Source organism: Cupressus sempervirens, chromosome 11, assembly GCF_028749045.1.
Source record: "Cupressus sempervirens isolate cs-2001-9-10 chromosome 11, ASM2874904v1, whole genome shotgun sequence".
Lineage (NCBI taxonomy): Eukaryota > Viridiplantae > Streptophyta > Pinopsida > Cupressales > Cupressaceae > Cupressus > Cupressus sempervirens.
In genome coordinates, this window is record NC_143128.1 from 55,574,787 (window position 1) to 55,587,857 (window position 13,071).

The 13,071-nt window shown below is 33.3% G+C and overlaps 1 pseudogene; it reads right to left on the reverse strand.

The window, feature by feature from the left end:
• Nucleotides 1-7,815: 7,815 nt before the first annotated feature.
• Nucleotides 7,816-10,453, reverse strand: LOC149528215 (putative disease resistance RPP13-like protein 3; annotated as a pseudogene).
• Nucleotides 10,454-13,071: the final 2,618 nt, after the last annotated feature.

Genomic DNA, 13,071 nt, shown 5'->3' on the forward strand with positions numbered 1-13,071 from the left:
AGATGGCATTTGCAATCTTCTCTTTGTCAAAGGAGAAAACACTTTGATACCATTTGGAGTGCTATAATATATCCTAAGATTGCTCATTTTTCTTGGTGCCTTGCCTTCCAAGGTCTTTCCCTGTTGCCTTGGCTCAAGTATATTGCGGTTCTAGATCCCAGATGCCCTTTTTGTGGACAACTAGAGTCTTTCTTGCACATCTTCTAGTTTTGTAGGCATGCCCAAAATTATTGACATTGGATGATTTTTTAAGGCCATTCAAGCCTGAGCCTTTTTCTTAGCACATGATTTTGCTGGGTGATTCTCTCAGAATCCCTCAAAAATTCACCTAGATTTGGCATACTTTCAGGATGGAAATTTTGTTTACTCTATGGAAAGATAGGAATGTTGTTCTTTTCACACACAGTTTTTTGGATATCAATATTGCCATGTACACTAAGGTGTGCATTTGCAATAATGTAGTTATGTAGATTCAAGTGCAAGCTAACAAAGTTGCCCTTGAGATAGCTCACCTGCAAGAGTTGTTGAACCACTAGGGCAATGCCACCTACACTATTTCCAGGGTTCCTCTTGATGACTTGGTAGAAACCTCAATGCCTTGTGGTTATCATCCATGGTGCCATTCCTCAGGTTGCCACTCACACACTCTGCGCTCCCAGTCTTCCCACCACCGCTCTCCTAGCAGTGGCGATGGTGGATGGAGGTGTTGATTAGCTTCACTACCCCCTGGTGGTTCTGGTTGGTCCTCGACTCCTCCTCCTGGTGCTTTTTGGGAAATGGCCTCGCCGGATCTGGCAATTTCTCCTCTGCAACCAGAGATCAAAGATGTGGAGGCTTCCACTGATCCTCTTGTTGCTACTACTAAAGATGGCTAGACTATTCCTAGCCTACTGACCAATCCCAAAGATGATTGGGGCTTCCATGATAGAGATGAACCAGCACCCTCAGCTGGCACTACTTTGGCCGCCTAAGGTTGCCTTATATATTTATTTTTTCATGAATAGTGTCTAATTCTAGCAGTGGCTGTGTGTTTTTGCTCTGGCTAAGGCCATGTGTACTCATTCGTGGGGTGATCTTGTATCCCCTGGCCCTTTTTTGTGAATTGTATTCTTAGTATATTTTTATTAATAGAAAAGGACCATTCATCAAAAAAAATATTTTTAATTGATTTTATTTTCTATTTAAAATCTTCATTATCAATAATGTCTTGCATATTTTGTTTAAAATCTTCATAGGTATATTCTCAGATTCTTCTCTCTTTGTTTAATAGTATCTCTACTTTCTGTTTAAAATCTTCACATGTATATTCTTATAAAATCTACATAAAAATATAATTTTTATTCAAAATAAATTACATTATGAATAATTATATATCCAAAAGTCAATATGTTTGTATCCTTTTATAGAGAGAAAATGAAATCTAATTGAATATATATATATATATATATGAAAGATGTTATACAAGTTTCTATTGCAATTGGTGTAGAAAAATTTTGTTTATGAATTGTGTCATGATGATTTGAGGTTCTCTATATTATCATTATTGACATTCATTATATCATTGTATTCTTTACAATATGAATATGTCCTTACTATTATATTATATGTATGTTGCACTAGAGCTCATGAAGTGCATTGTTGTAGTATTTTCAAGTTCTTTTCATTACTCTACTCTTTATAGAAAATTTGCATTGAGTCATCAAGCACTTGAAATTTTATTAAAAACTTTTGTAAATAAAATCAAAATGGTAAGACTTGCATGCATAAGTATATTTTGTCACACTAAATAAATGTGTGAATAAAAAGGGAATGTTTTTATCTTGTTTCGAAGAGGAATATTTTGTAGAAAGTTAGGAAGCATAAAAATTTCTTTAAAATGAAATAGAAAATTGAGTTATCTCTCTACATATGCCAAATTCTAAGCTTTGTAACAACACCTCCATCAAAGTCTATTAGAAGATGCATTATTGCAACAATTTTTATTTTATTAAATCTCACTAAGACTAAAGAAGGTTTCTAAATTAAACAACTTACTAAATTGTTTAATTTGATTAGATAAGAAAATTTATAATAAAATATTATTAAAAGTAAATATAGAGAATATCAATGCCTAATACTTAATATAAATTTGTTTTATTGAAGCTATATTTTCTTACTTTATAAAAATAAAATTATGTGTTGTTTTTATTATTAATTCTATTGAGTAAAAATTAATATAATTTTAAGTTTACTTAAAAATTTATGCATTATTTTTTAATTAAAAATTATTATATTAAATTTATTTTAGATATACAATGGAAACCATATGGCATAATAATGGCTATTGATTAATAACATATAACTTTAATATTTTTTTACATTATTTACATTATGTTTAGGCTTAGGATCATGATTTGCCAAATCCCTATCATTGGATCTTTGTACTTTTTTCAAAATTTGCATTGCAAGATTTTTTAAGGAAGTGATGAAGATACTTTTTTTACCATCAACACCTTTTCTTACATTTTCAAAGACATCTCTAATATTGCTATTTATATCAAGCCATTCAAACAAGCTATCACTGTTTTGTATCAGTTTCTCCCAATTTTCTTTTTGATAAGCTTAACTATGTTTATTATAGTATCCTTGACATGATGGTCTTCAAAAGATGTAGTTATATTTTGTGCAATTGCATTCTCCATCTTTTTCTTCATTTCAGACATCTATTTCACTCTTTTTTCGTATTTCCTCTAGTTGCCCTTGTGAATTAGTTGCTCTCTTCCTCTCATCCTCCAATTTCTTTTGAAAATCATGGTTTGTCTTCGCAGTGGAATCCTCCTTTTTCTTCACATTGTCCAATTACTTCTTCAAATCATGGAGTGTATTTGCAGTATGAGTAGACTCCTCTTTCTTTGTGTTCTCCAATTCCTTCTTCAAATCAAGGATTTTTTTTGCAGTTGACTCCTCTTTTTTCTTTGCATTCTCCAATTCCTTCTTCAAATCAAGGATTGTCTTTGCACTTGACTCCTCTTTTTTCTTCATATTCTTCAATTGCTTCTTAAAATTGTGGATTGTGTTTGCACTAGATTCCTCTTTTTTCTTATCATTCCCTAATTCCTTCTACAAATTATCAATTTTCCTTGCATTAGACTCCTCATTTTTTTTTTTCATTCTGCAATGCCATCTTCAAATTATGGATTGTATTTTTAGTAGAGGAGTACTTTTTCCTTTCATTCTCCAATTCAATCTTCAAATTATTATTTTCTTTGATAGTAGAGTCCAAGTTAGTTTTCAATTTATTGTTTACCTGTGCACTACTCTCTACAAACTTGAACAATTGTGTAGTAGAGGCTTTTTCATGCTGAAATCTTTTTTTGCACTCATCCAATTCTTTAGTCAGATTTTTTAGTTGTTCATTCATATTTTCTTGTTGGACAATTGCCTTTGTAGAAGAAGAATTATATATCCTGTTTTGCAATTCTTTCAACTTGTTGTCTACTACTTTCACCTTGGCCTTCACATTATTAAGGCCTACCTATAACTTTTCTATTTGATTTACAAGCATTTTGTTTTCCCTCTTTGCTTTTAGAAGTGTAGAGTAGACCACTTTGTTTCTCTCTTTTGATACATTGATTTTTTCAATATATTTCACTTTTGAGAAATCCATTTGAAGATTGGTAACTTGTACATTGTTACAATTTATCAGATTTTATGGTGGATTATTATCTCTAGCTAGGGGCATAATAGCCATGAAGTTCATCTTTTTGGTGTTTGCATCATATGTTGGAAATATACTATTACTAGATCCTTGATGTTCAACAACTGGATGACTTTTCAAAGTCTTTATAATTTGCCTATTTCTTTTGCTTGTATGATCAAACTTTGATGCAAAGTCATTTAAACTAAAATCAGCATTTTGTACAGAAGCTACTAGTGCATACATTGGTGAAGTAACCACTAACATTGCTTTCCTTGTAATTGTGACAACTTTTTGCTTTTTTGCACAAGGTTCACCCATGCTAGTGCTAGTGCTAGTGTTAGTGGGATCAACTACAACAAGATTTGAAAATTTAACAAATTTTATGTTGGGATGACCTTTAGAAGCATACATATAATGGTTTTTTCCCTTTTAGATGAATAATTTCAATCTCATCATAGAGCCTAATGACTGGTTTACATCCACTTTTGGGTTGGTCTGGTACTGCAATTGGATTGTAAACCTCTTCACCACTTGCACCAATGGGCCCTATACCTAAATAACCCATTTTTTGTATCATAATTTCCCCTTTATTACACATTTGTTTAATAGAATCACTCATTTGAAGATTAACAATATGCTTGGTTGACCCTAGATCCTGAGTACCTTGAATCTCTCCACTAGACTCGAGGTCCTTTAATCTTTGACTATCACTATCACTGCAAGTGCCAAAATCATATACTATAGTTGGGTGCTCTTTATTTCAAAAATTGCTAAAATTTTCATCCTCCTCAATTTCCTCAAAACCTTTTGAGGTCTTTGGTTCACCTGAATTTTGCCTCATTTTCCAAAAATCAGTCATCTTGGTTTGACACCATAATTTAGATTTGCATGCCTCTTTAATTGTTTTCAACATAGAGCTCTTAGAAGGTTGAGATGATTTCTTGTAGAAATTTAAGTATGTCAAAGGCTTTGATTTTTGTGACTCTGATATGTACAATATCATAATTTGGGATGATAATTCTTCCATTGAAATATTATTCTTTGTTGTATGTTTCTCCATCTCTTTCTCAACCTCATCCCACAAATCCATGTTTTAAACTTTTCTATCAATGACATCTCTTGATGTTGGTATTTTCTTGCAGAGTTCCCATTGACAATAAGTCTTTTTTTTATTATGTTTAGTGGATCATAATTCCATTTATTAACAAAATTAAAGCCAAAAAAATTTACCAATTCTTTTGCCACTTTGAAATCCTTTCTCTCAAATGTGAGGCCTCCAATTGTGAAAGGAAAGGAAAGAAATATCATTTTCTTTTGTTGTCTAGTGAAAAGTTCATCTGTGCGCTCCATCTGTCATACACATTCTAGTGCAAAAACCATTTTTGTAACATGCATTGGAACTTTTTATGGTTCAATTATTGAACCATAAAACCTTAACATAGTGTAGTGATCCATGAAGAACTAGTTAGCCAATTGAATTTGACTTCCCAGTTGAATGCAATATTTACAAGACACAGACAATCTAGGCATCGAAGTGCCTATGATTTTTTTATAAATAGGTGCCAAAAAGAAGTTTAAAAAATGGTTGTAGTTATTATTGTTAGCAATCATCCTCATCTCATGTGTCCACTCATATACTAGACTTCGAGTCTTTGATTTCTTCTAGGTTTTCTCATCAAACATATAGACCTTAATGTCAAGCTTGTTGTTCTTTATCTCAAATATTGGATAATTCTTTGCTAAAAGAAGGTAGCATAAGTAACTTGTGAACCTAAATCTCTTCATCTTATCTAGAGTTTTACTTTGTTTAATCATTAGTAATTATTCTTGCATAGATTCAACAATGTGTTGAACATAGTTATATCCTACTTCTACCTTCTCAACTGACTGACCTTAACAATGAATATTATAAATCATTTCAAGAACACTAGCCCCCACTTCCTTGTTACTATCCACTCCCATACAAAATCATAACAAAGAAATACTATATTATGAACCCTTGACACAAAAATATCATACTGATAAGGAGGCTTATGGCCTATGTCTTGTGTAACAGTAATACTAGTATGATCAGTAGACGAGTCTGAGTTTATTAAAACCTTAATATATGAATCTTTAAAAACTATATCTATTTTTTCATAAGCCTATGCTAGTTTATCCAAGTCAATGCACTTATTAAAGATTTCTAGTTTAAATCCTAGCCCTAGGTCTAACAGAGTGAAAAATTCTCTCTTAGTTATGGATAAAATTTCCTCTTGAGTGTTTTGGTTTACAATTGCCTTTCAATTTTCATCATGATTCTTAATGCATAGCATTAAAATTTCAAGGCAAGGGAATACTTCTAGTACAACAAGGTTTGCTAATCCACTAACCAAAATAGCTAGTTTATTTGTATTTGCACCAATACTTTTGTTATATTTGAAATAATTTTTCTCCTTTTGTGGATCTTTCCACTTATTGAACAAAGAATCCCTAATTCCCATGATTCCCAAATCTCTATGGATAACAGGATCAAAAATATCATGACATTTAACAATGAAACTTGGGGTTTGTAACACTTGCTTAATTTTTATAATGCATTTCTTTTACTTTATGCTTGCACTTGTACTGAACATTTTTGACTTTGGTTTGGCCTACCTGCTATTGGTTATTACTATTTACACAAAATTCTTCTCCAAGTCCTTTTTAAAAAATTGTTAAGTGTAAACCTAAGATAGTAAGAATCAAGATTTCTATTGATGTAGTTGCACTACAATTTTTTTTATAAAAAAAAAAAAAAAAACTTAGAATCGAGATTCAAGATTCGATAATACTAGAGCTAGCAGATACTAAATTAATTGGTGATGTCTTGTGATACTCAAGTTTCAAACTTTTAGAATACAAAATTGAATTCAGTTAGTCTTTGAAAAGTTAAAATTTTAAAAACCTATAGTTATCAGACTCTTGAGAACACTGAACATAATAGTTAAAAAACATAACAAGGATGCCTAAGACTATGCGACACATTTTTCTTGACTGTATCTTTGCTAGGGAAGTTAGGTTGATGTTTGGAATATCTCTTAATGAGCATGTTTGTACTCTTGATATTATTACCATTTTCATTCATGGGCTTAAAAAGGATGCTAATCTATTTTGGCAAATTCTTTCCTCTTTCATCCTTTGGTTTATCTAGAAATTTTGAAATGAGGAAAGGTTTCAAGGTAATGGTAGGTCTCTTACTAGTTTTCATAAAAAACTCACATTTTAAAAATTTTATGAATGTATGTTATGTTATTAATTTTGAAAATGAAAAGTTGTTGTGGTTCCTTAGAGATGACCATGCTACTATGTTCATTTATGAAATGAAAGATAGTTTTGAGTGGGCTAGGGTTGCAGAAAATTAGATTGCCTTCAATGATGTGCTCAAGAATATTATCAAGGATATCAAAGACAATAGAAGTCCCTACTTTGACAAGCTTGGGATATTTATGCAGATCTTGGATCGAAAGGTGGTCCAGATAGAGGGTCCTTAAGGCTAGACCATGTGGGTGGAAAATCTCGATGGATTTTATCAATAGAAGAGCTTTCTTTGTTGGCCTCTCATTTTGTGTATATTCCCTACAATCGTGTTCTCTAATCTATTTTTGTTTTGGTTCCTTATCTTGTTGATGGATGACTATATACCTTCTGTGATGTAGTGGTTGGAACTCTTGTGCTTGCTAGTTGAGGCTTTGCCTCCCTTTTTCTCTATATAAATTATTTTGATCTCTCAAATTTTAATATTAAAAAACAAAGTGACTTTCAATAATTAAAACTTGAAGTGGTGTTGCAAGATCTATTTTTATGGAATTTGCTAAAAGATAAATTAGAATCCTCTCCTAAATAATAGCATCCCCTACTTTTCAGAGTGTAAATTTGAGACATTCCAATATTCTTTATCAATAATTTTTAAAAACATTTTTATTTATTTAGTAAATGAATGAAATATGCTAAATAAAAATAATTCATGAGACCATATGCTTCCATAAATTATGGAGCTTTTCAACAATTACTTCACTACAAAATTCATGGGACTTCCTACTTTAAAATAATCCTAAAATAACTCTAGAACACCTGCTAGATTTTATAAGAAGCACCCTCAATAAGAATTAGTTGTTTCATTTTTTTCCCACAAAATCATGAAAATGGAACTTCTCTAGTCTTTTCAACAACTCTAGTCCCTCTCCCACTTGGTTCAACTTCTTACAATCTCTTATCTTCAACATCTTGAGACATGGCATTGCTCCATCTTCCATTTCAGGAAACTCCTCCAATTCTTTAGAATCACTTACTGTAAAGAAGTCGAGTCATGGAAACCTTCCCCACTTTCTAAACACCTTTCAAATTTCTCTGTACCTCTCACCTCCCCATAACATCAAGCTCATTAAATTGGGCATTTCTTGTAATTTTGGTATTCACAACAATGACAATTCCTTAATTGGAGGTACCTGAGATTTGTCAAACAACATATCTAGTTGGGCGCTGCAAAGTGAGATAATGATAGATGTTCCAAATCTATCATTTTGCTCATGCTCTCTGAAAACTGTGGAAGGTCCAATGCTGATTCACCCAAGATTCTTCCAAGGATCAAATTCTAGACTTGTAGCCTTCGCATCTTGGTCAAGGGCGCAAGGATCTTGTAATCCATCCTCTTCAATTGCAATTTTTTGTCAACAAAAAATGATATTTCCCAAAGTTCTCTCATCTTCCCAACATCCTCTATTGTTAATACATTGTCATCTTCTAAACTAGACAATGTCAAGAACCATTGTAATTGTAGTGTTCTCAAAGACTCTAGCTTCAATATTCCCTTCAACATTTCCTCAAAGTGACCTTTCAAATGTTGCAAACACTTGAGTTCACTTATCCATTTTGGTGCTTGTAATTCAACATAATATGAGACATTAAGATAAATGAGATTTTTGAGAGATCTCAAATACTCCAATACCCTCTTAATCATTGTTTCCCTCAAATTTAATATTTTGAGCAGCTTCATCTCTCCAACACATACAGGTAGTGTCGAGACATTTATGCAGCTCAAATCCAATACTCACAAGACCCTCATACCATTGAACAACACTGTCAAAATGTTTCAACTAATTTTGGCATCACAGGAGGGCAACAGTGTGTGGACAAGTTTGGGAGAAATAGGGCACAATTGTGAGATGGATTGGTTATCAATATCTTTCATCACCAAAAATAGGTGACACTAGGGATCACCGCTTGAGAAGGCATCCTGAGGAGCGAATGTGCATTTATTTTCTTTGGATATAAGTATGGCCAGATCAAGGAATAAATCATGAATTTTACAATAATTAATGAAACCATATGATAGTAGTGTTTCTTCTTCCCACACTTTCACTAGACTGAGATTCACAAGCTAATATAAAAAATTCCACAAGTTCTCTCCATCTAGTGCATAGATGCATGAGGTACTCACACTCTATTTTCTCATCCTCAAGAAAGAATGAAAAATAAGCACAGCAAGTGTTCAAATGTGTAGGCAATGAGTTGTAACTCAGCTTTAGAATATCCATGATAGGATCTATAGGATTACTTACCCTTTTTCGGCTTGCTCAACTTGGACTACTACTCACTTATCTCTCAAGTCATTGCTAGAGATGTCATTGTGGTTTTGATGGAAAGAGGTAAATTTCCAAATTCCTCCTGGATGTCAATAACTACCCCCTTTAGGACCTCTGGGGCTTTATTTTCCTCATACTCTAGAAATGCATAAACACAAAATAGCCTCCAACTCTCTTCATCTGTCAAAATTTCCATCTCATAAATCTTAGCATTAAGATTTGTAGAAACCTCTCTACTTCTTATTCCTACAATTACTTTACATTGATTGTTAGCACAAGTGAGGATACTAAGTTTAGTGAACAAATCTCCTTCTCTAGTCACTCTCCACACATCATCTAAAACAATTAAACACTTCTTCCCTTCTAGAAAGTTATAGATCGACTATGTTGCTACCTCATCACTTACTTCACTCTTCTTAATTTTGCTACTCAAATATTCATCTAAATGGAAGGCTAAATCACTAAGCAATTTGGGAAAAAGAAAAAAATTAAGAAACTGAAAGCCATGTAGATTTCTCATACCTTCCCTTTTGGGAGTTGTAGACATGCTGAAGTGGATAGGTCTTTCCAAGCCACCCCATTCCAACCACTACAATAATTGGAATTTGGGGGTTTTCCATCAAACTCACAATGGTTTCAATCTTTGACTAAATCCTCACTGGTTTGGAGTCATTGGGTAGGACACTAAGTCTTGTGTACTTTTGTCTCTAGGATGTATTTGATGAATTTACTACTTCTACACAAGAGACTAGAGTATGCCCTGCGTTTAGATGTATTCCATCTTCAATGACCAAGCTCATTTAGGCTTTCACCTTTTGAATTCTCCTACCCATTTGATGGTAAAGATTCAATTGACCCCATAAATGGCAAAACATCTAGTGATGACATGAATGGGTATTTGTGGCATACATGGAATCTACAACACATAGTTAAGTATGTCTTCTAATTCCCATGCAATGTCACAAACACTCTGAAGCCATTCTTTCACATACTCCTTATGTGTGCTCTCCTCATCAGCCTCATTTAGAAAATAATTTATTTTCTTCATCTTGTTCTTTAAACATTCAAAGTCTTCCCTAAAGTTAACCATTATGTTTACCTCATTAGCCACTTGTTTAATGGCCATCTTGAAAAATTTTCTAACAACACACTGTTCAAGTATAGTCTCCATTTTCAAATATTTTCTTGGGATTTTAAATAGTAGGGAATAGAATAGCAAAGAAAACTTTGAAGAACAAGAGCAGATAAATCCAATTCAAACTTGAAAAGTTGGACTACAGAGGGTGAATAATACTACTTACAAGGATAGTGTATATTTAATATTAGCTTCTTTTTGTTTACATGAAATTCAAGAAAGAATAGTAATCTTGTCAACCACTTTACAAAAGAAAGATTAAAGAGAATAAATGATGTAGGAGCATCTTGGGTTGCACTGCTATCCTGCATGTTTTTGTGGTTTCTAAGTGCCTATTATAGACCATGTAACTAATTTTTTGCAATGAATGAGAGGATGCACGTTTCAAGGATTCAAGAGGGCCTAGATTACTCCCTTGTGTAAAAGGTGTAGGTTCTAATTCTTCATAAGTTGGAACATATGGCAATTCTCATAGAGTATCAATTTCTGGCAATTCTGTGCAACAATTTTTTGGGCTTGAATTTCAAGATGGATGCACACTTATGCTTGGTGAATCAGCCTTTACACCTTTAAGGGATTATAGAGGACCTAAACTATTACCCATAGTTTGAAGCACGAGTTATAATTCAATTGCAGCTAGGAGATATCATGATTTTTCTCAGACATCAATTTCCAGACATTTAATTGCTATTGCAAACTGACTTGTGGCTCTTCAAGTGTTTAATTTTGGTTTTTAGCATTTTGGGCCAACTTGTGGCTTAGGTTAGTAGAAGTAGGGGTCTTGGGTAGAGTCTTAATCATAACTAATGGTAGATAATTAATGGAAATATGAACTTGAAGCTAGATCTTGGATTTGAATGTATTTGTATCTAGTTGTAACCTAGAAGGACTTACAATTGGGCATGTATGGTGATAGTTTCATGAATCAATAAAGAGTATTACTCTCTCTCTCTCTCTCTCTCTCTCTCTCTCTCTCTCTCTATCTATCTCTATGGTGTTGTTCTCTTTTGTGTTTATTTATGTTGTGTTAACTCTTGCATGGTGGTTTAGGTAGCTAAGTGTGCCTATCAACCTTAGTTACTCCTAGCCTCCCTGTATCATGTGGTATCATAGCTTAAGGTTCACCCTTGTGGTGATTGGATCATGCAAAACCCTATTTTGAATATTGGTTGTAGGGATTCAAATCTATGGATTTGACCTATAACTTGCAGAGGGTCATGATCTTGCAGGAACTTGATTTGTAAAGATGGTCCGTGGTAGAGGAAATGTTGATAATGCTATATTGGATCAATTGAGACAAATTGTAGCCAGATTAGATATTGTGGAGACAACCTAGAGGAGAGGAGAAAATCTTGATGATGTAAGTGATGATGAAGAAGTGACACCAATACATAATCCAGAACTTGAAGAAGATCAAGATGAGGAAAGATTGTTGAGAGTATTATCTAGGGCACATTCAAAGCCTACTATAGAAGTTGTTCCTTATGATAGAAAATTGGATACCAATGTTGTGTTAGATTAGATCTTAGAAATGGAGAAGTTCTTTGAGTATGAAAACACTCCTAATAATAAGAAGGTGAAGATTGTAGTTACTAAGTTGAAAGGTCATGCTTCAATGTGGTGGGAGCATTTGCAAACTAATAGACAAAGGAGAGGAAAGGAGAAGATCATAACTTGGTCAAAGATGGTCAACAAGGTAAAGAACAAATTCCTTCCTACTAATTACCTAGTTAGTTTGTTGTGAAAGATGCAAAATTTGAGACAAAAGGACATGACTATGAAAGAGTATACCAAGGAATTCTATAGATTGGAAATCAAATCTCGACATGTGGATGATGATGTTGAGAAAATTACAAGGCACATAAATGGATTGAGATTTGAAATTCAAAATGAAATAAGTTTTGTGAAGTTGGAAAGTGTGGAAGAAGAATATCAATATGCCTTAAAAGTTGAGAAGATCTTGAGAAAGAAACATGAACAAAGACAAAGAGGTCAAGGTGGTAGATTCCAGAGAGGTAGAGATAGATCTTATGGAGAGGGTGGTAGATCTGATAGTTTTGTGCATGATAAAGGAAAATTTGAATGGAAGAATGATGACAAAGACAAGACTAAGTGTAAAGGTGGTAGTTTTTATCAAGGAGGTACTGGATCTTACTGAGGAAGAGGTAATTCTTGTCCTAGAGGTGGTTTTTGTGATAATTGTTTCAGTGTGGTAAAGAATGACATATATTTTGAATGCAAATCTTTTGAAAGTGGGTTGAATAACATAAATGTTGTGATTCAAGGAGACATTGAGAGTTCACCAAGTAGACTTTAGGCTAGAGAAAATTTGATGGGAAGAAGAACCTTATGTAATAAGGGAAGTGATGAGGAACCTGTCCTTAGAAGAAGTCTTTCAAGACAAGATGTAAGATGGATGGAAAATGTTGCAAGGTAATCATTGATAGTGGAAGTTCTGCAAATTTGGCATTAGAAGAGTTGGTTACAAAGTTGCAGTTGTAGAGGTTGAAACATCCCAAACCTTATCATGTTTCATGGATCAAAGATGAGCATGAGATATTGGTAAGTGAGCAGTGTATTGTGAAGTTCAAAATTGGACATTACTTTGATGAAGTCTTATGTGATATTATGCCCATGGATTGTTGTCTTACTTT